Genomic DNA, 20,074 nt, shown 5'->3' on the forward strand with positions numbered 1-20,074 from the left:
CTCTATCATAAGTATATACATATATATATATATAATTCATGGAATGAGGTTTGCAGGGAATTCTGGGTAGGAAATGCATGCCATACCTCGCTGGACTCCCCCGGGTATCTAGTTTTCAGAAATGTTTGGGTTTGATTGTTTCCTAAGATGGCCACCGAGTCCGGGGCAAAAAACTCAGCCCCCCCCCCCCCAAAAAACAGGTAGTTTTGCTATATGTAATTTTAAAGTCTCCACCATACGATTTGGGCCTTTTGCTGTTGCAGCCACGTTGCCTACCCATGCAAGTGAGTTACCATTTTTATCAGGAGACCTGGGGGAATGCTGGGTGGGAGGAAATTTGAGGATCCACACAAATTCCACAACTTTACCACACAGAAATGTGAGAAAAAAGTGAATTTTTGTAGCAAAATTTGAGGTTTGCAGTGCATTCTGGGTAGGAGAATGATGAGAGACCCACACAAGCCATACCTCGCTGGACTCCCCTGGGTATCTAGTTTCCAGAAATGTTTGGATTAGGTAGGTTTCCCTAGATGGCCGCCGAGCCCCGGGCCAAAAACTCATGGGAACCCCCTTGCAAAACCAGGTTCGTTTGTGATAGGTAATTTTGATGACGCCTCATTAGGTTTTGGGCCCTTGCCTGCTGCGGGTCCTTGAGCCACCCACGCAAGTGAGGTACCATTTTTATCGGGAGACCTGGGGGAACGCTAGGAGGGAGGAAATTTGTGTGATCCCAGTGATGCCACGCTTTCCCACACAAAAATGTGTGAATAATCTGTTTTTTTCAGCTAAAATTGAGGTTTGCAAGGGATTATAAGTACAGGAACGTTGCAGGATCCACGCAAGCCATACCTCCTTGGAAGCCCCTGGGTGTCTACTTTCCAGAAATGTGTGGGTTTAGTAGGTTTCCCTAGATGGCCACCGAGCACAGAGTGAAAAACCCATGTGACCCCCTAGCAAAACCAAAATAGTTTTGATAAAATTAGTTGTTTAGTTTTGCAGCGTGACAATTTAGGCGCAATATTGCAAGGACAATATGACAGACATTGTGAGTTTTGCAGGATATTGTGAATAAAATAACTTGTTAGACTTCACCAGAGAGACATCACCATGTACTCCCATGGGTTTTCAACAATATCTACAATTGGTAGGTGATTCGTAGGTGGCATGTACACCTTGGCAGAGAGACTAAAAAGACAAAGATCCCTGCACAGCCATCTATTCCTCAAACACACACACATACTGGTTGGATTTGGCACGAGGGCGAGTGATGGTTCAGTATATAACATTTTATTAACAAGAGATTTCACAAAAATGAAATGCACTTCCAATTACATGGACAAAAAAACTGAACCAATGACTCGCAGCTCGTGAGCTGTAAAGCCACTGCAAGGCACCAACCGCTTTACAGGCCATTCATACCCCTTTCACACCTGATACACAGAAGACCATTCACACCACCAGGCACGAAAGCAACACATCACAACATTAAAAAAAAGGACATGGGGCACCCTGCCTCAATTTAAAAAAAAAAAACAATGACTACACAGCCATCAAGTCCTCAAACACACACACATACTGGTTGGATTTGGCACAAGGGTGAGTGATGGTTCAGTATATACAATTGTATTAGCAAGTGATTTCACAAAAAATGAAATGTACTGTTAATAATGGAAAGGACGAGAAACTGAACCATTGACTCACAGCGTGTGAGCTGTAAAGCCACGACAAGGCGCCAACCTCTTTACAGGCCATTCATACACCTTTCATACGTGTGACACATACAAAACATTCACACCGCCAGCCGCGGGCCCATCACATTACAACACTTCCACCAGCAGACAGCGCCATTCAAGGGCCCATCACTTTCACACGCCCACATTCCTGACACAGCAACTACACAAACTCATGGATTGCATGGAGTGGCGCTCAGCTAGCACTGTGACCAGCATCAAGTCACTACTCCCACAACACCAGCCGAGCGCCAGTCCACGCACACCGCCAGCCAAGCACCAGACCACGCAGACTGCCAGCCAAGCACCAGACCTCTCACACCGCCAGCCAAGCACCAGTCCACACACACCGCCAGCGAAACGCAAGTCCACGCACACCGCTAGGCAAATGCCAGTCCACGCACACCGCCAGTCAAGCGCCACTCAACACACACCGCCAGTCAACGCCACTCCACGCACACCACTAGTCAAGCACCAGTCCAGACACACCACCAGCCAAGCACCAATCCAAACACACCACCAGGCAGGCGCCACTCCACACACACACTGCCAGGCAAGCACCAGTCCGGGCACACCACCAGCCAAGCACCAACCCAAACACCCCACCAGGCAAGCGCAAGACCACACACACCGCCAGCCAAGCACTAGTCCACACATACCGCCAGCCAAGCACCAGTCCACAGACACCACCAGCCAAGCGCCAGACCACGCATACCGCGAGACAATCGCCACTACACGTGAACCAACATCATATTTTAGAATTTTTTTAATATAAAAAAAATTAAATAATTGCAAATTGATACAAATCTACTAATACAACACCAAAACTAAATACACTACACAAATGCCAACTTTGAAACTGAGCAAAAAGTATTAAAGAATAGAGGCCAGGCAGTTCACTTTATCCCTCATGGATGCTCCCAAAAATTATTTTGCTTGTGGTACATTCTAAAACAAGCAGGTACGCACAGCCCAGAGTTAGAAGGACAGTCGGGGCAGTACATACGAACCTTCTTCCGCAAACCTCTTCGCAAACAGACTCTACATCTCCGACTGGGAAAGTCTTTTGAGGATGTAGGAGGAATTTGATCAGGAAAATGGCGATCTTTCAATCTGGCAACATCCTCCACCACTCCAACTCTAGGAACACTTGCCTGCTCCACTAAAACAAGGCTGCTTATTACAGACTCCTGAAACTTTACAAAAGTCATCTTTGACTGGGGCAAGATTGCTGGAACACAACAAAAGCATTAAAGGTTGCCAAGTGGGAAAGATGGATACCCAACTTCTTGTACCAAATGTAAGCCTTATGAAGAGCAGCATACGGTTCCAACCTCTGATCTACTCTGTCAACACCACCCATGTGCCTATTATAGTCTAAAATGCACACAGGTTTGCGCGCTTCTGCAACCTGACCCCAAACAGTCACCGGTTCAGTGCTTTCATCATGTATAGTAGTCAACATGTAGACATGTCTCCTGTCTGAAAACTTCACAGCTAGAAGCTCCTCGCAACGTAATGCACTGCACTGTCCCCGGGCAAGCTTTTGACAAACAAGTTCTTTTGGGAAACCTTTACGGTTAGAGCGGATTGTGCCACAAGCAACAGTGTCCACTTTGGCCAATTCCCTGAACAACCGCACACCAGTGTAGAAGTTATCTACATATAAATGATGGAGTTTGTTAAATAATCCTCTACCAAGTTCCCACACAATTTTCTCAGTCACTCCAAAAGTGGACGGACAACCAGGGGGGTTAATCCTGGATTCCTTACCGGTGTACACCCTGAAATTAAAGACATATCCAGTCTGACTGTCATACAGCATATACAGCTTAATTCCATAGCGTGCCCTCTTACTAGGAATGTATTGCCTAAAAACCAAGCGGCCCTTGAACAAGACCAAAGACTCATCCACTGCAATTTCTTTCCCAGGAGCATAGATCTCAGAAAATCGATCAACAAAGTGATCAATGACAGGCCGAATCTTGAAAAGACGGTCACAATCAGGGTGATCTCGTGGCAAAAGCTAAACCATTATCGACAAAATGCATCATCCGAAGCAGAAGCAAATACCTATCACGACTCATGACTGCCGGAAATATAGCAGTTGCCATCAAGGGACTAGTAGACCAAAATGAAGCCATTGATGGCTTCCTAAGCAAGCCCATCAAAAAAGGTAAACCCAAGAACTTCTTCATCTCTTCCAGATTTGTGGGAGTCCACCAGGTAGCTCTAGCGTGGGACTTAAGGCTGGCACTGTACTCCCTCAAAAACTGTTCTGCATACAAATTAGTCTGCTCTACAATATCAGCCAAAAACACATCATCCATAAACAACTGAAAAAAATCAATCGACAAAATGTTTTCAGTGTTCACCCTACACCCTGGAACACCAGTAAATTCAGGCAATGCCGGCTGCACCATGCCTGGGGCAACCCAGAGGTCAGAACTTTCAACGGGAAGTCTTGCAGCCCAAGGCTGCAGCCCTGATGCCTCTTGTCTCACTATACCAACGGGAAGTCTAGCAGCCCCAGGCTGCAGCCCTGATGCCTCTTGCCGCACTATACCAACGGGAAGTCTAGCAGCCCAAGGCTGCAGCCCTGATGCCTCTTGTCTCACTATACCAACGGGAAGTCTAGCAGCCCAAGGCTGCAGCCCTGATGCCTCTTGTCTCACTATACCAACGGGAAGTCTAGCAGCCCAAATTGTAAATTGTTGTGTCTTGTAAAGCGCACTGCTACCCGGAGGCCTCGTAGCGCTATAGACCGCTGGGGAACCCGTCCTGGCTTTCCCTGTGAGATAGTCCCTCCTGGGGGTCTCCAAGGTGAAACCAGGCATCCCCGGCGTTTGTGTGGGGCCGTTGTGGAGATGAGGCAAGCTAATGCCCAGAGTTGCCGAGTGTGCTCCCTGGTCGGAGTAGGCACCGATGCGAGAATTATCAGTCCGCTGATCCTGGTCCAAGACCCTGCCGCGTCGGGAATCGAACCCTGGTCCCGGGCCGTTCTCTGCACTCGGGTCTGCCGCCTCTAACCAGTGAGCCACACCTCTCCACCGCAGCCCTGATGCCTCTTGTCTCACTATACCAACGGGAAGTCTAGCAGCCCCAGGCTGCAGCCCAGATGCCTCTTGCCGCACTATCGGCACAGCAATGTCCTCCTCAAACACAGGCACTTTATCCACACCAAAAGTAGCTTCATCAGCACTCAGAGTATGTAATTTCACTGCCAGTAATGCTACTGAGGTGCACCTCATTTAACAGTACAATCAGATTAGGCTATATATTTAGGGAATGTGAAAGTATGGGTCATTGACACATTTACATTTAGGGTTGGTGCCTCTCGGGAAAAAAGCACCCTACTACCTAGGTGCACAAATACAGGGGGAATATCAAAAGACAGTCCCTGAGTAATTCAAGCTTTTTATTCCAATATCCCGGCACTAAATTGTAACAATTTAGGTCCACATTTATTAAAGAATAAGACTTATTCTGTACTTAGATCCTAAACATTCATCCACAAGTAACAATTTTGGTTCTTATAAATAAGGGTATTTTATTAACACACATTAGTGAGCACAATCAAAATAATTTATAAGCCAGGCAAAAGATAATACAATTTTCACTGATGAAAACTGGCCAGGAGAGGATGGTAAACAGAGTATAAGGGACAATTGGTATTTATATGTCCTCCTCTTCCCGATCCACAAGAGACAACAGCCGACACGTGTTTCGTCACGTCATGTGACTTCCTCAAGGCTTCTGAATATTTTTAGAACGAGGTTAGATGTCTAAGTCTATATTCTTCTTGTTGATTCTCATAATTTAAGGAATCATTTAACGAATGACTTTCTCCAAAAGTTTTTAATGCTCCTATTTGCTGCAGTTCATAAGTCTGAGCCAAAAGAGTTGTCGCATCTACGTGTTATTTGTCTCAGAGGCACGAATCCAAAGATAACGCAAGAACTATGTCAGTATATTTATCAAAGTACGTCAAAAGACCACCGTAAAGTGTGGGAATCTTAAATCAAGGTTCACATATTATTTATCCCTCTGAATTCGTTATCCCTTGAAACACATTAATATTTATTACGTTTTTTCTTAGTTTCTCTTTTCTTGGGTACATAGGGTGACGTCCTCAAACTCGTTGTTCATGTCATGGACGTGTTTGTTCATTAAAAACCGATTGATGTTAGAAACATTTTCGATTGTAGAACGTAGGTAGTGGGATCTGATAAGCCGCGTAAATAAACGATTCGTCCTCTCTGCAAAGGCTACCAAGTGGCCAGTTTTCATCAGTGAAATTTGTATTATCTTTTGTCTGACTTATAAATGATTCTGATTGTGCTCACTAATGTGTGTTAATAAAATACCCTTATTTATAAGAACCAAAATTGTTACTTGTGGATGAATGTTTTGCACTCAGAGTATCTTCATCATCAGATGATGCCATGTGGAGAGAAAACTCACTACCTGAATCTTCACCTCCCACCTCTGCCTCAGAATCAGAATCAGTCTCTGGACCATGGTCAGAGAAAGAATCAAAAAGCATTCCAACAGCTTTCTGAGCAGTAATCCGGCGGCTAGCCATTATCCTTACTAAGAAAAGAGACTGCACAAACAACGCAACAACCAACACTGCAAAGTAAAAAAATGTAAGCCTTTATCACAAAGATCTATATACTGAAAAAAATGTACAATTCACTTACAAGAGACAGCTACACTCACCATCACCTACTCTGCAAAGACACAGCAAATAGTCAACGATATCCCACTAGAAAGAAGAAAAAACATAAATCTACAGAAAACAAAATACACATCAAACACAAATGCAAAACATGTTTTACAATCACAAAAAACAGAAACCAAACATACTCGTATTATTACACACTTTGCAAAAAAAACATTTACATTGAAATTGTGCAAAAAAGGTCTCTTACCAAACACATGCACCTACACAAACAGCAGAACCACCAGTAACGAAACAGCACACTGCAACAGACTGAAGAGCAAAAGCATTGAACAAGAACAAAAAAGGAGAAAATAAAACATTACACTTACAAGGAAAAAAAACAATACACATTATAACAGGCTATGCCACAGGGTATGTCACAAATGGGGGCAGAAAGGGCTGAATACACATAAACAAATATATGTCCCCTGGAAGCAAGCACAATCTTCATTTTTACATCCCTGGGACTAGTGGGCTGGGGCCAGAAACGCCCAAAAAATCAGGCTGTCTGTCCCCAGGGGGCAGAGAATATAATTTTTTAAACAATTTGGCCCCCAAGAAGCGACCCTTGACATAGGGGTCGCTTCCATTTAAAAATAAAATAATTCCCTGGTATCTAGTGGGGGTTTTCTGCCCCCCCCTGGGGGCAGAAAGGCCAAATTAAAAAAAACAATCTACACCCACAGGGGGCAGAATATATATTTTTTTAAATGTGGGCCCAAGGAAGCGACCCTTGCCCAAGGGGTCGCTTCCAGTGTAACTAAAAACAATTCCCTGGCTCTAGTGGATTTTTCTGCCTCCCCTGGGTCCAGGAACGCCAAACAAATGAGGCTGTCTATCCCCATGGGGGGGCAGAATATAAATCTTTTTAAATTTGGGCCCCATGGAAGCAACCCTTGCCCAAGGGGTCACTTCCATTTCAAAATAAAAGATTTTCCTGGTGTCTAGTGGGGTTTTCTGCCCCCCCCCCTGAAGGCAGAAAGGCCAAATTAAGACACTGAGGGGGCAGAATATATTTTTAAACAAATATGGGCCCAAGGAAGCGACCCTTGCCCAAGGAGTCGCTTCCAATTTAAAGAGCAACCAAATGCTTGGCTCTAGTGGGCTTCTCTACCCCCCCCCCCTCCCTGGTCCAGAATCGGCCAAAAAAGTGGCCAATCTAACCCCAGGGGGGGGCAGAAAAGTCTGAAATATGTATTTGCCCCCAGGAAGCGACCCTTGCCCAAGGGGTCGCTTCCTTTACACAAAAAAACAATCCCTATTGTCTAGTGGGCTTTTCTACCCCCCTGGGTCCAGAATCGGCCAAATAAACAGCCGATCTGCCCCCAGGGGGGCAGAAAAGTCTAAAATAATTATTTGCCCCCAGGAAGCGACCCTTGCCCAAGGGGTCGCTTCCTTTACACAAAAAAAAAATCCCTGGTGTCTAGTGGGCTTTTCTACCCCCCTGAGTCCAGAATCGGCAAAAAAAATGCCGGATCTAAAAGTCTGAAAATTATTTTGCCCCCCTGGAAGCGACCCTTGCCCAAGGGGCCGTTTCCTTTTCACCAAAAAAAAATCCCTGGTGTTTAGTTGGGGCATTCCTGGTGCACAATTGCGACGCTGTGCGCGATCGTGCACCAGGAATGCCCTGCATTGGGACATCAGGGGAGAGGAAACACTGTCCCCCCCCCCGATGCCTCAAGGCACCGAGATAAGGCCCCCCCGCCCCACCGGAGAGCTAAAACCTACCTGCTCTCCCTGGATGCGCTGAAAACAAATGGCTTCCAGCGCGTCCAGCGCTTCCTGATGACGTTGGCGCACGCTGTGCGCGCTGACATCATCAGGAAGCATGGGGGGGGCCGGAGGTGGCACCGGAAACTCTCCCGCTGCCACCCCTGCTTCAAAGACGACGATCGATGCCCCAGGGGGCTGTGCTGATGACGGAGCGGTTCCGTCATCAGCACAGCCCAACCATTGCTGATGATGGAACCGCTCCGCCAACAGCATCGAAGGGGTTAAAACTGCAGTCCAGGCGCTAGGCATATGTCAGAAGTGGGAAGGTCTGGACCAACTTCTTCCTCTATCTTCCCTCTTGAACCCACCTTTTTTGTCTCCTCAGCTCTACGAAACAGAAAGCCCCGGAGCCGACCTCGAGTGGCCTTCAGGTTACTGGACCTTTAACTGGAACCAGGAAGCAGTATCTGATCCGGCCTTGGAGGCGGAGCCCGGTGTGACGACAGAAGCCAAAAACCCAACAACCAATGAAGACAGGAGAGAGGGGAAACATGAAGCAGCAGCGATCTTGGAGCCAGACGCCGAGGCCGCAAGACCCGAGCCGTGCTACCGGACACCGGAAGACGCCCTAGAGAGACCGCTGGAGCTGGGAGGCCAACATCGCTTGCGCCCTGCCACGTCCATGGAGGAACGTGGCTCCATAAGGTGCTTTTGAGACTCCTGGATCCTGGGAAGAGGGAGGATCGTCCATGTATGGGTGGTGAAGGCGGGGATCCCTCGGGGTAGCTTGTTCCTCGTTACTCCCGGTGTCGGTGTTCCCTCCCAACCACACGTCATAGGACCTGGGTGATCCCCCACAACCCTTCCCAAACACTACTCAACTTTGTGCCTGAAACTTAAGGCCTCTTTTTCTTTTGTTTATATCCCCACTGCCTAGACTGGAGACGACGAGGGACCAGCGGGCCGCTGTGATCCTTTACGTCAGCTGCTACCTCCTGCAGGGAACCGGGTATAGGAGAGAGAAGCTCCGGGATCCACTCAACAACAAGAGACTTTGTGTATTTCATATCCCGTAGGACTGTGAAGTAACAGATCGGCCGCACACATACTAGAGAAAATAAAATCTTGTTTGAAATTGAACTTGACTGTCTACGTCCTTCTCCTTGCCCTGTGACAGCATATCAAGGATCGAGTATGGTTGCACAGCACTAGCCGGTCCTTCTAAGATTTCAACAGCACCACTAAAAGCCTGTCTTAATGTGGCTATAAGACTTATAACCGGGTCCAGAAAATTTGACCACACCAACCCTCATCTAAAAACACTCAACTGGCTGCCCTACGAAGCAAGAATACAACTAAAAATCGCATGTATCACTCACAAAGTGATTTATTACAATACACCCAGGTTCCTAGCTCAGAAAATCACTCTATCAGGAGGATGATGAGTCTCCCGGAGTCATGGAGAGCTATTACTGAAACCGCCCCTCTTCCGAAAGAATATAACTGATGACTGAGCCTTCTCTGGAGCAGTACCAAGAATTTGGAATGCCCTGTCCCATAATATTGGAAAAGTCTTGTCCATCGCAGCTTTTAAAAACGCAGCCAAAACCTTTTTTATGAGTAAATTACTGCCGTAACTCCAGCAGTCTTGACATTATCAGAGGACCTTCTTGTTTAATACACATGATACCATATAGCGACCACTAACGTCATTTTGGTATTGTAAATTTGAATGAAATGCACAAATGTTTTGTTCACAATTCAATGTTCAACTAATTGATGTCTTTGTAGCAAAACAATTGCCAGACACTTATTGTATATTGATTAGGTTTACTGTAACTGCAAGGTGTTCGTACTGTTCTAAGTGGAAAGTTATGTAAATGTAAAATGCTCAGATACCCTATTAGGGTCATGTTTGTGCTATTTAAAACACCAAATAAATAAATAAATAAATAACTCAGTGTATGAGCACCTGTATGGCTGTATGAGTGGATATGTCTATGGCTGCATTAGTAAGTGAGTGGAGCTATGAGTGGCAGTATGGGTGAGCGAGTGGATGTGTGTATAGATCAATGAATCAGTGAGTGGGTGTGTAAGTACTGGTGTGGGTCTGTGAATGGGTTTGTGAATGATTGTGTGAAAGTGGCAGTGGGTAAATAAAAAAGATTCTATAGGGGTGTGAATGGGTGCGTCAGAGATGCTGTGGAAGATGCCATTACTGATGTCATCAGTGATGTCATTTGAGATGTCATCAGTGATGTCATCAGTGATGTCATTGGCCATGTCATGAGTGATGTAATATGAGGGGTCATCGCAGTGCATTGCTTAGCTACCTTTAATGGCTGAATTTCTCTGGTTTTGTACAAGTGAAATGTTAGCCTAAGTATAACATCCCTGTAACCTTTTTTTCTGTGAATTTCTAAGGTTTCTAAATGCTAATTTCTAACAATAATGTCCCTAAAACCTGTGTTTTTTTCAGTGAAAATATATATATATATATATATATATATATATATATATATATATATATATATATATATATTTATATATATATATATTTATATATATATATATATATATATATATATATATATATTTATATATATATATATATATATATATATATATATATATATATATATTTATATATATATATATATATATATATATATATATATATATATATATATATATATATATATATATATATATATATATATATATATATATATATATATATATATATATATAAAAATACCAGCTGTACCCGGCCACACGTTTCTGTGGCTCAGTCTGGTTAAATGGAAGAGAAAGAAAAGAGTAAGAGCACATTTCTAATATGATTAATTTCACAATGCTTGTGGGTATACAGTATGTTTTTGTCCATCCTACTATATGTAGACTATTGTCAATATAAGCCCCTAGTATTTGTTGCGCAGCAACCAAATCAATAGGGTCTGTCCCGGTTGCAAAGTGAACCAACTCCTCCCCCCTCCCTCCACCCACTTCCTGGTCTGCCATCCTGACACCAACTGTCCTTTCTAATATATGTAGTCTATTGTATATATGCGTCCCTTATATTTGTTTGGCAGCAACCAAATCAATAGGGTCTGTTCGACCTTTCGATTAAAAACACGCGCGTATTGGACACGCACGTATTCGAAACCAAGGTTGTGTATATATAAACATGCGCTAATTTTGCAAAGTGAACCAACTCCTCCCCCCTCCCTCTACCCACTTCCCGGTCTGCCGTCCTGACACCAACTGTCCATCCTAATATATGTAGACTATTGTCTCTATGCGTCCTTTCCTAATGCTGCCAAGTGAACCAACTCCTCCCCCCTCCCTCCCCCCACTTCCCGGTCTGCCATCCTGACACCAACTGTCCATCCTAATATATGTAGACTATTGTCTCTATACATCTATTGTAGTTGTTGCGCAGCAACCCAATCGATAGGGTCTATTCGTACTTTAGATTAAAAACACACGCGTATTTGACACTCGCGTATTCGAATCCAACGTTGTGTATATATAAACCCGCTTATTCCAATTCAACGTTGTGTCAAAATGTCAAATTAATCGGTGAAGAACTTTTGTAGATTTAAGATTTTTATCTTACGTACATTGAAGTTTTTATGTCTGTTTGTGCTTTCGATTAAAAACACGTGCATATTCGACACGCGCGTATTCGAATCCAACGTTGTGTATATAAAAACACTCGCGTATTCGAATGCAACGTTGTGTCAAAATTTCAAAGCAATCGGTGAAGAACTATCGGAGATTTGAGATTTTGAACAAACGAACGGTTAAATTTTTATTTATATAGAAGATTTTAATACATTTACATTTTTTATGAATAATGTTATAAGGAAAATGAATTTAAAATATATAAAATTTTGAATAACTAAAGAAATTCTACAAAAAATAATTTCTCCACAAATAATATAAAGTTTCTAAACTAAAATAAAACAAAAGCACACGATAATAATAAATAATTCAAATGCAATTTAATCAACAGGAGTGACAGCATAGCACTTCAGAGGAGTTAGATTTACTATTCCCACCCCAGTTTCAACAACAGTGGGAAAGCACTGGACTTTGAACCAACTACATACAACATTAACATTTAAAATATTTATTACAGCTCGTTTTTAATATAGAATAAAAATAATAAATTCAACTACATAAAAAGTTTAACACTATATTAATTAAGAGTAATTTACAAAAAATGTAAATATAAATGACAACTATAAAAAATAACTAAAATATACATTCAAATTCCCAATATAAAATAAATATTGTAATGTAAAAATTAAATACATAACATAATTAATAATACATTTATAAATTATTTTACATTAATACTTCCCTCTAAAATTAATTAAAATCAAGTTATCTTCCAACCCTATTCCCCTACAAACCTAACAACCCACTGCTAAAATATCACATAGCATTATTAACTATAAAATTATAATATATATTACAATTTATAAAATAATTTAAAAATGTAAACTAACAAACAGTTAACATAACTAATAATCAAATATTTAATTAATTAAAAAAGTACCATTACATTTAAATTAATTATAATTTATTTATCTTCACTTCGTATTCCCCTACAAACCCAACAGCCCATTACTAAACTTAAACTTAACATTTCAATTTAAAAGTAAATTACTAAAACACTTAAAATTACAAACTATATTTAAAATAATAAATAACAATTATACTAACAATAGTACCACCTGAAACCTATACATCTAACTACAACCCATTAAAGTACTACTTACCAAAATATCGATATTTTTATGATGGCGGGCGGACAGGGGTCCGACTGCCGTCCTGTCTGGAACGGATGGCATGAAATGGCAGGTGAAAAGGGACAGTGTAATCCCTACAGTGGTACCTGAGCAGGCACCGCCCCTATTTGTAGGAATTGCAGCTCCCCTGACAGATGCCTCCGCCCGCCGCATCCTAATGAGGCGGCTGAACTGCAGGCGCCGAGGGCGGCGGGACCACCAGCGACGGCCTGACGGTGGCTGTCCCAGCGCCATCGTAATCAGCCCCAAGGACCAAAAGGGCTTTATTACGGGTAGATGCATCCAGGAGCAAACTCTGCAACTAATAGGCAGTATTGACCTAGCGCTGGCACGCTCAGAGCCCTTGGCAGTGGCTGCGTATGACGCAGCCAAAGTTTTTGACCGTGTCAACTGGGCCTTTCTTTGGGAAGTTTAAAGAACGATGGGATTTGGTTCAACATTCATACAAACACTCATTAGGTGCTATGAGGGCGCCTCTGCAGCTATTCTCATAAATGGTGTCTTGACACTGAGTTTTAGTATTAAAAGGGGAACACAACAGGGGTGCCCCATCTCGCCCCTTTTGTTCGATATATATATCGAACCCCTCGCGCAGGCATTTAGATTGGACAATCGGATCACCCCCTTTAAAGTTTCAGAATACAGTTGCAAATTAGCCCTGTATGCCGACGACCTGCTGGTTTATACCAACAATACAGCGGAGGTGCTACCTAGAGTGGAGGTTACTCTGAATGAATTTGGTCTGTACTCTGGGTACTCGGTCAATAATACCAAGACTGAGGTAATGTGCTGGGGTGTTGGCAACTGGCTAGGTATCTGTAGTAAAGAGTTTAAGTACCTGGAGATAACCATAGTACAGGATCTAAATATTATCACTCAGATAAATCTGAAGAAAGTGGCCAAGGAGATCGACGACCTTTTCTCTAGATGGCAAAATCTTCCTCTTACAATCTACGGCCGCGTAAATCTAGTTAAGATGGTTATCCTCCCCAAGCTGACGTACCTATTCAGTACCATCCCTCTAGTCTTTCCAGATAAGCTTTTGGGGAAAATCCAGGGCAAAATAGGCAGCTTTGTTTATATGGGCTAATAAAAACTCCAGGCTGTCCTGGAAAAAGTTCAAATGAAAACTCTTAAAGAGCGGCCTTGCGTTGCCGTACGTGCTCTGCTATTCATTCTCTTTTCAGCTAAAAAATGTGCGTTGTCTGCTCTTTAGTCCCGATGATTCTAACTGGGGTCGGATTTTGACTGTAATGGCTAACTTTGAGGGAGGGGATATGCTTTTTTTTTGTATAAGTTCGGGGCGCCAAAGTTTTTCAAGAAGGTTTGACTAAAGGTTTTAAAATCAGTGCCCCACGTTTGGTATAAAGTCATAGTGAGATGGGGCATAAGATAATTTTCAGATCTTGCCCCAATCTGGGATTCCCCAGGATTGCCCGAGTGTCTGAAAGACGGCTTAGCATCCCCCATTAAAAGAGCAGGGATTACGATCTGGTCTGACCTCGTGTCATCTGAGGGGGTTCTTCTCTGGGAAATTTTGAGATTAAAAATTGGGGACGCCTTCTCCAGATTTAAATATTTGAAACTCTGTTCCTGGTTTTCAGCAGAGAGGGAGAACATAGGTGGAAATTGGAGGTTGAAAATGCCCTCCAAAGTGCAAACCCAAGGAAACAAGCATTGGAAATGCAATAGGTCTCGGATTTATTTGAGTTAGAGCTAATGGCATTGTAAATGGCAATGTCTTTTAGCCATGTGTTATGGAGTGTATGCATGTGGTGTGTAATGGAATTATGTAGTATGGATTGGAATTGTTCACCCTGCACACTCACTACTCTGCACTCACTACTCTGCACTCACTACTCTGCGCTCACTGCTCTGCGCTCACTGCTCTGCACTCACTGCTCTGCACTCACTGCTCTGCACTCACTGCACTCACTACTGTGCACTCACTACTGTGCACTCACTACTCACTACTCTGCACTCACGATTCTGCACTCACTACTCACTAGTCTGCACTCACTACTCACTACTCTGCACTCACTACTCTGCACTCACTACTCACTACTCACTACTCTGCACTCACGATTCTGCACTCACTACTCACTAGTCTGCACTCACTACTCACTACTCTGCACTCACTACTCACTACTGTGTACTCAATACTCACTACTGTGCACTCAATACTCACTACTGTGCACTCACTACTGTGCACTCACTACTCACTACTGTGCACTCACTACTGTGCACTCACTCACTACTGTGCACTCACTCACTACTCTGCACTCACTCACTACTCTGCACTCACTCACTACTCTGCACTCACTCACTACTCTGCACTCACTACTCTGCACTCACTACTCACTGCTCAGCACTCACTACTGTGCACTCGCTACTCACTACTCTGCACTCGCTACTCACTACTCACTACTCTGCACTCGCTACTCACTACTCTGCACTCGCTACTCTGCACTCACTACTCTGCACTCACTACTCTGCACTCACTACTCTGCACTCACTACTGTGCACTCACTACTCACTACTCTGCACTCACTACTCACTACTCTGCACTCACTACTCTGCACTCACTACTCACTACTCTGCACTCACTACTCTGCACTCACTACTCTGCACTCACTACTCTGCACTCACTACTGTGCACTCACTACTCACTACTCTGCACTTACTACTCTGCACTCACTACTCTGCACTCACTACTCTGCACTCACTACTGTGCACTCACTACTCACTACTGTACACTCACTACTCACTACTGTACACTCACTACTCACTACTCTGCACTCACTACTCACTACTCTGCACTCACTACTCACTACTCTGCACTCACTACTCTGCACTCACTACTCACTACTCTTCACTCACTACTCTGCACTCACTACTCACTACTCTGCACTCACTACTCTGCACTCACTACTCTGCACTCACTACTCTGCACTCACTACTCTGCACTCACTACTCACCACTCACTACTCACTACTCTGCACTCACTACTCTGCACTCACTACTATGCACTCACTACTGTGCACTCACTACTCACTACTCTGCACTCACTACTCACTACTCTGCACTCACTACTCACTGCACTCACTACTCACTACTGTGCACTCACTACTCTGCACTCACTACTCACTACTGTGCACTCACTACTCTGCACTTACTACTCACTACTCTGCACTCACTACTCTGCACTCACTACTATGCACTCACTACTGTACACTCACTACTCACTACTGTGCACTCACTACTCACTACTCTGCACTCACTACTCACTGCACTCTCTACTCACTACTGTGCACTCACTACTCACTGCACTCACTACTCACTATTCTGCACTCACTACTCTGCACTCACTACTCACTACTCTGCACTCACTACTCACTACTCACTACTGTGCACTCACTACTCACTACTCTGCACTCACTACTCACTACTCTGCACTCACTACTCTGCACTCACTACTCACTATTCTGCACTCACTACTCTGCACTCACTCCTCTGCACTCACTACTCACTACTCTGCACTCACTACTCACTACTCTGCACTCACTACTCACTACTCTGCACTCACTACTCACTACTCTGCACTCACTACTGTGCACTCACTACTCTGCACTCACTACTCACTACTGTGCACTCACTACTCTGTACTCACTACTCTGCACTCACTACTCACTACTCTGCACTCACTACTCACTACTCTGCACTCACTACTCACTACTCTGCACTCACTACTCTGCACTCACTACTCACTACTCTTCACTCACTACTCACTACTCTGCACTCACTACTCTGCACTCACTACTCACTACTTTGCACTCACTAATCACTACTCCGCACGCACTACTCACTACTCTGCACTCACTACTTACTACTGTGCACTCACTACTCACTACTGTGCACTCACTACTCACTACTCTGCACTCACTGCTCTGCACTCACTACTCACTAATCTGCACTCACTACTCACTACTGTGCACTCACTACTCTGCACTCACTACTCACTACTGTGCACTCACTACTCTGCACTCACTACTCACTACTCTGCACTCACGATTCTGCACTCACTACTCACTAGTCTGCACTCACTACTCACTACTCTGCACTCACTACTCTGCACTCACTACTCTGCACTCACTACTCACTACTGTGCACTCACTACTCTGCACTCACTACTCACTACTCTGCACTCACTACTCACTACTCTGCACTCACTACTCACTACTCTGCACTCACTGCTCTGCACTCACTACTCACTACTCTGCACTCACGATTCTGCACTCACTACTCACTACTCTGCACTCACTACTCTGCACTCACTACTCACTACTCTGCACTCACTACTCTGCACTCACTACTCTGCACTCACTACTCTGCACTCACTACTCTGCACTCACTACTCACTACTCTGCCCTCACTACTCTGCACTCACTACTCACTACTCTGCACTCACTACTCACTACTCTGCACTCACTACTCACTACTCTGCACTCACTACTCTGCACTCACTACTCACTACTGTGCACTCACGATTCTGCACTCACTACTCTGCACTCACTACTCTGCACTCACTACTCTGCACTCACTACTCACTACTCTGCCCTCACTACTCACTACTCTGCACTCACTACTCACTACTCTGCACTCACTACTCACTACTCTGCACTCACTACTCACTACTCTGCCCTCACTACTCACTACTCTGCCCTCACTACTCACTACTGTGCACTCACTACAAGACGTTCAATTCTACGGAACTCTATAAAAGCTAACCCAGAAAACGCATCCCTTGGTCAGGGGAAAGGTAGAAGAGGCAGCATTTCACAACATCAAAGAAGCACTACTACAAAATACAACTATGGCATACTTCGATCCTGCCAAGGAGACAAAGCTTATATTGGAAGTCATCCCCATCAGACTAGAAGCTGTCCTACTGCAACCACTGGAAGGGATGAATGAAGGGCGATTGTCTTTGCAAGCAGTGCACTAACCAGTACAGAGAAATGCTTTGCGCACATACGGAAGGATTCCCTTACCATCAAATGGGCGTGTGCACACTTCCACCGATACCTGTATGGACGGTCCTTCAAAGCATCCACCAACCCCAAACTCCTCACACCAATAGGGTACTAGCCTGAATGCACAAATGTGGCTGACTACCTTTCACAACACCCTAAGTCCGAACAGTCAACAGTAGCGTGTGAAGAATATGCATAATGCATCACCACTGTGAACTGCGCCTTATCGATTGTGGTAAGTGAAACTGCAGATACTACCGAAGTGGATCTGTGCCTTCAACACACCCTTGCCACGCAAAATCTATTGAATGGAAAATCTTCCTACATGACATTGGGGATCATGCTAAAGACAGAAATATAGATTTGAAAGGACTATGCAACATGTGTGATGAACACAGAACCACAAATGAAGGTATCCTCGACCGAAGACACAGACTGGTTATGTCAAAAGCTTTCTACGACAAAATTCTGTGATTGGTGGGTGCTATACTACGGAAGGTAAAGTTAGAAATGGAACTCTCAAACTCTTTAACGAGAGAATAGAAATGGATTTTGTGAAGTCTTAAGATGCAATGAAACAGCAGTCAAAATACTCGTATATTTGCTAGATTTCGCCAGATGCAACAGAAAGGGCAAAATATTGTGTTGGTGCATAGCCACAAGGACCAAGATATGATCCATCATCCAAATATGGAATCTTTTCCACTTTGAAGAATGTTTTGTGTAAGAGGATGCTTTCTCTGCTTTTACATTGGCCAGACAATCGACATTCCATGCCTCTTGCGCGGCGGGCAGCCATCAGAGCCTCGTCTTGTGCTGCATTATATTTTCTGACACGAGTCCTCCGCATTCTGCCTACTTCCTCCGGACGTGACGCAGCACATCAAGATACCGGCCCTCATGGTGTCCGATGCCACAGTGATTGACAGCAGTTAACGACTGCTGAGAGAGGGCAGCCCCTCCCCCCTGTGCGAGTTCAGGACACTGTGTGAGGAAAGCCGCGCCGGCGCCGCTGCCACTACTGCGCAAAGACACGCCGAGACGAGGTAGGGTGGGTCTCTGTGTGTGCGTGCGCATGTGCTGCGGTGGGGGGGGGGGGGAATGTTCAGTATGTGTGCGTGTGAGTGTGTGTATGTGCGGCGAGGGGGGGGGGGTCTGTATGTGTGTGCGTGCGTGTGAGTCTGCTTCCAAGGAGCCATGGGAGACAGGAAGCGCGCGCGACCTGATCCCAGTTCCAAGGTTGCGCGTGCACCTCGCTTGTCTGTCTCCCTTGACTCCTCGAAAGCCAGAATGATTACAATAGAGTCTCGGAACGACAGATTGCTTCGCAATCTGTTCGCAGTTCCGAGACCTAAAAAGAAGTAGGATTTTGGTAGAGGAGCCTTTTAGACGCAGAGGATGCACAGCTCCCCCTTCTTATCTTGTATGGATTTCCACCACTCTGGAAGAGGTATCAGTTAGTCTATATGCTCTATCCCTTCAAACTTTATATAAGTTTGTCAAGCCAGCTGCTATTAAAAAGAACCACTTTTACGTTCTTAATAGGCTGTATTATACACCCCAAAAAATTGCAATATTTGTTTTCTGCCCCCTTCCTAAGTGCCCTAGATGCGACCTGGTTGAGACTGATGATATCCATACTTTTTTTATTGTGTTCTTTGAGCGATTTTTGGCTTAGCGTGGGGAGGACCCTGGAATGTATCTTTAAAGTTAAGCTGTGCCTCAACGTAGCTCGAGTTATGTTTGGCTTGGATATGGATCTCATAAGTCTGTTATCTGCGGCACAAGTGGGTTTGTTTTTCTGTTTGAAGTTGATTGCTCGCAGAGAGACTTGTAAATTGTGGAAAGATCCTAGACCTCCACTTTGCGAAAACTGGTTGCGTGCAGCATTAGGCATGGCGTGTCTGGATTTTGGCTTGGCAGATAATGGTAACAGCAATGTCTGGGTACCTCTGATTTCGTGGGGCAAAGAAATAACGCTGGCCTAAGGCCTCAAAGGTTCTATGATTACACCATGCCTCGTACAAAGAAGCAGACCTGGTTGGCCCAAGG

Source organism: Lissotriton vulgaris, chromosome 8 (genome assembly GCF_964263255.1).
Source record: "Lissotriton vulgaris chromosome 8, aLisVul1.2, whole genome shotgun sequence".
NCBI lineage: Eukaryota > Metazoa > Chordata > Amphibia > Caudata > Salamandridae > Lissotriton > Lissotriton vulgaris.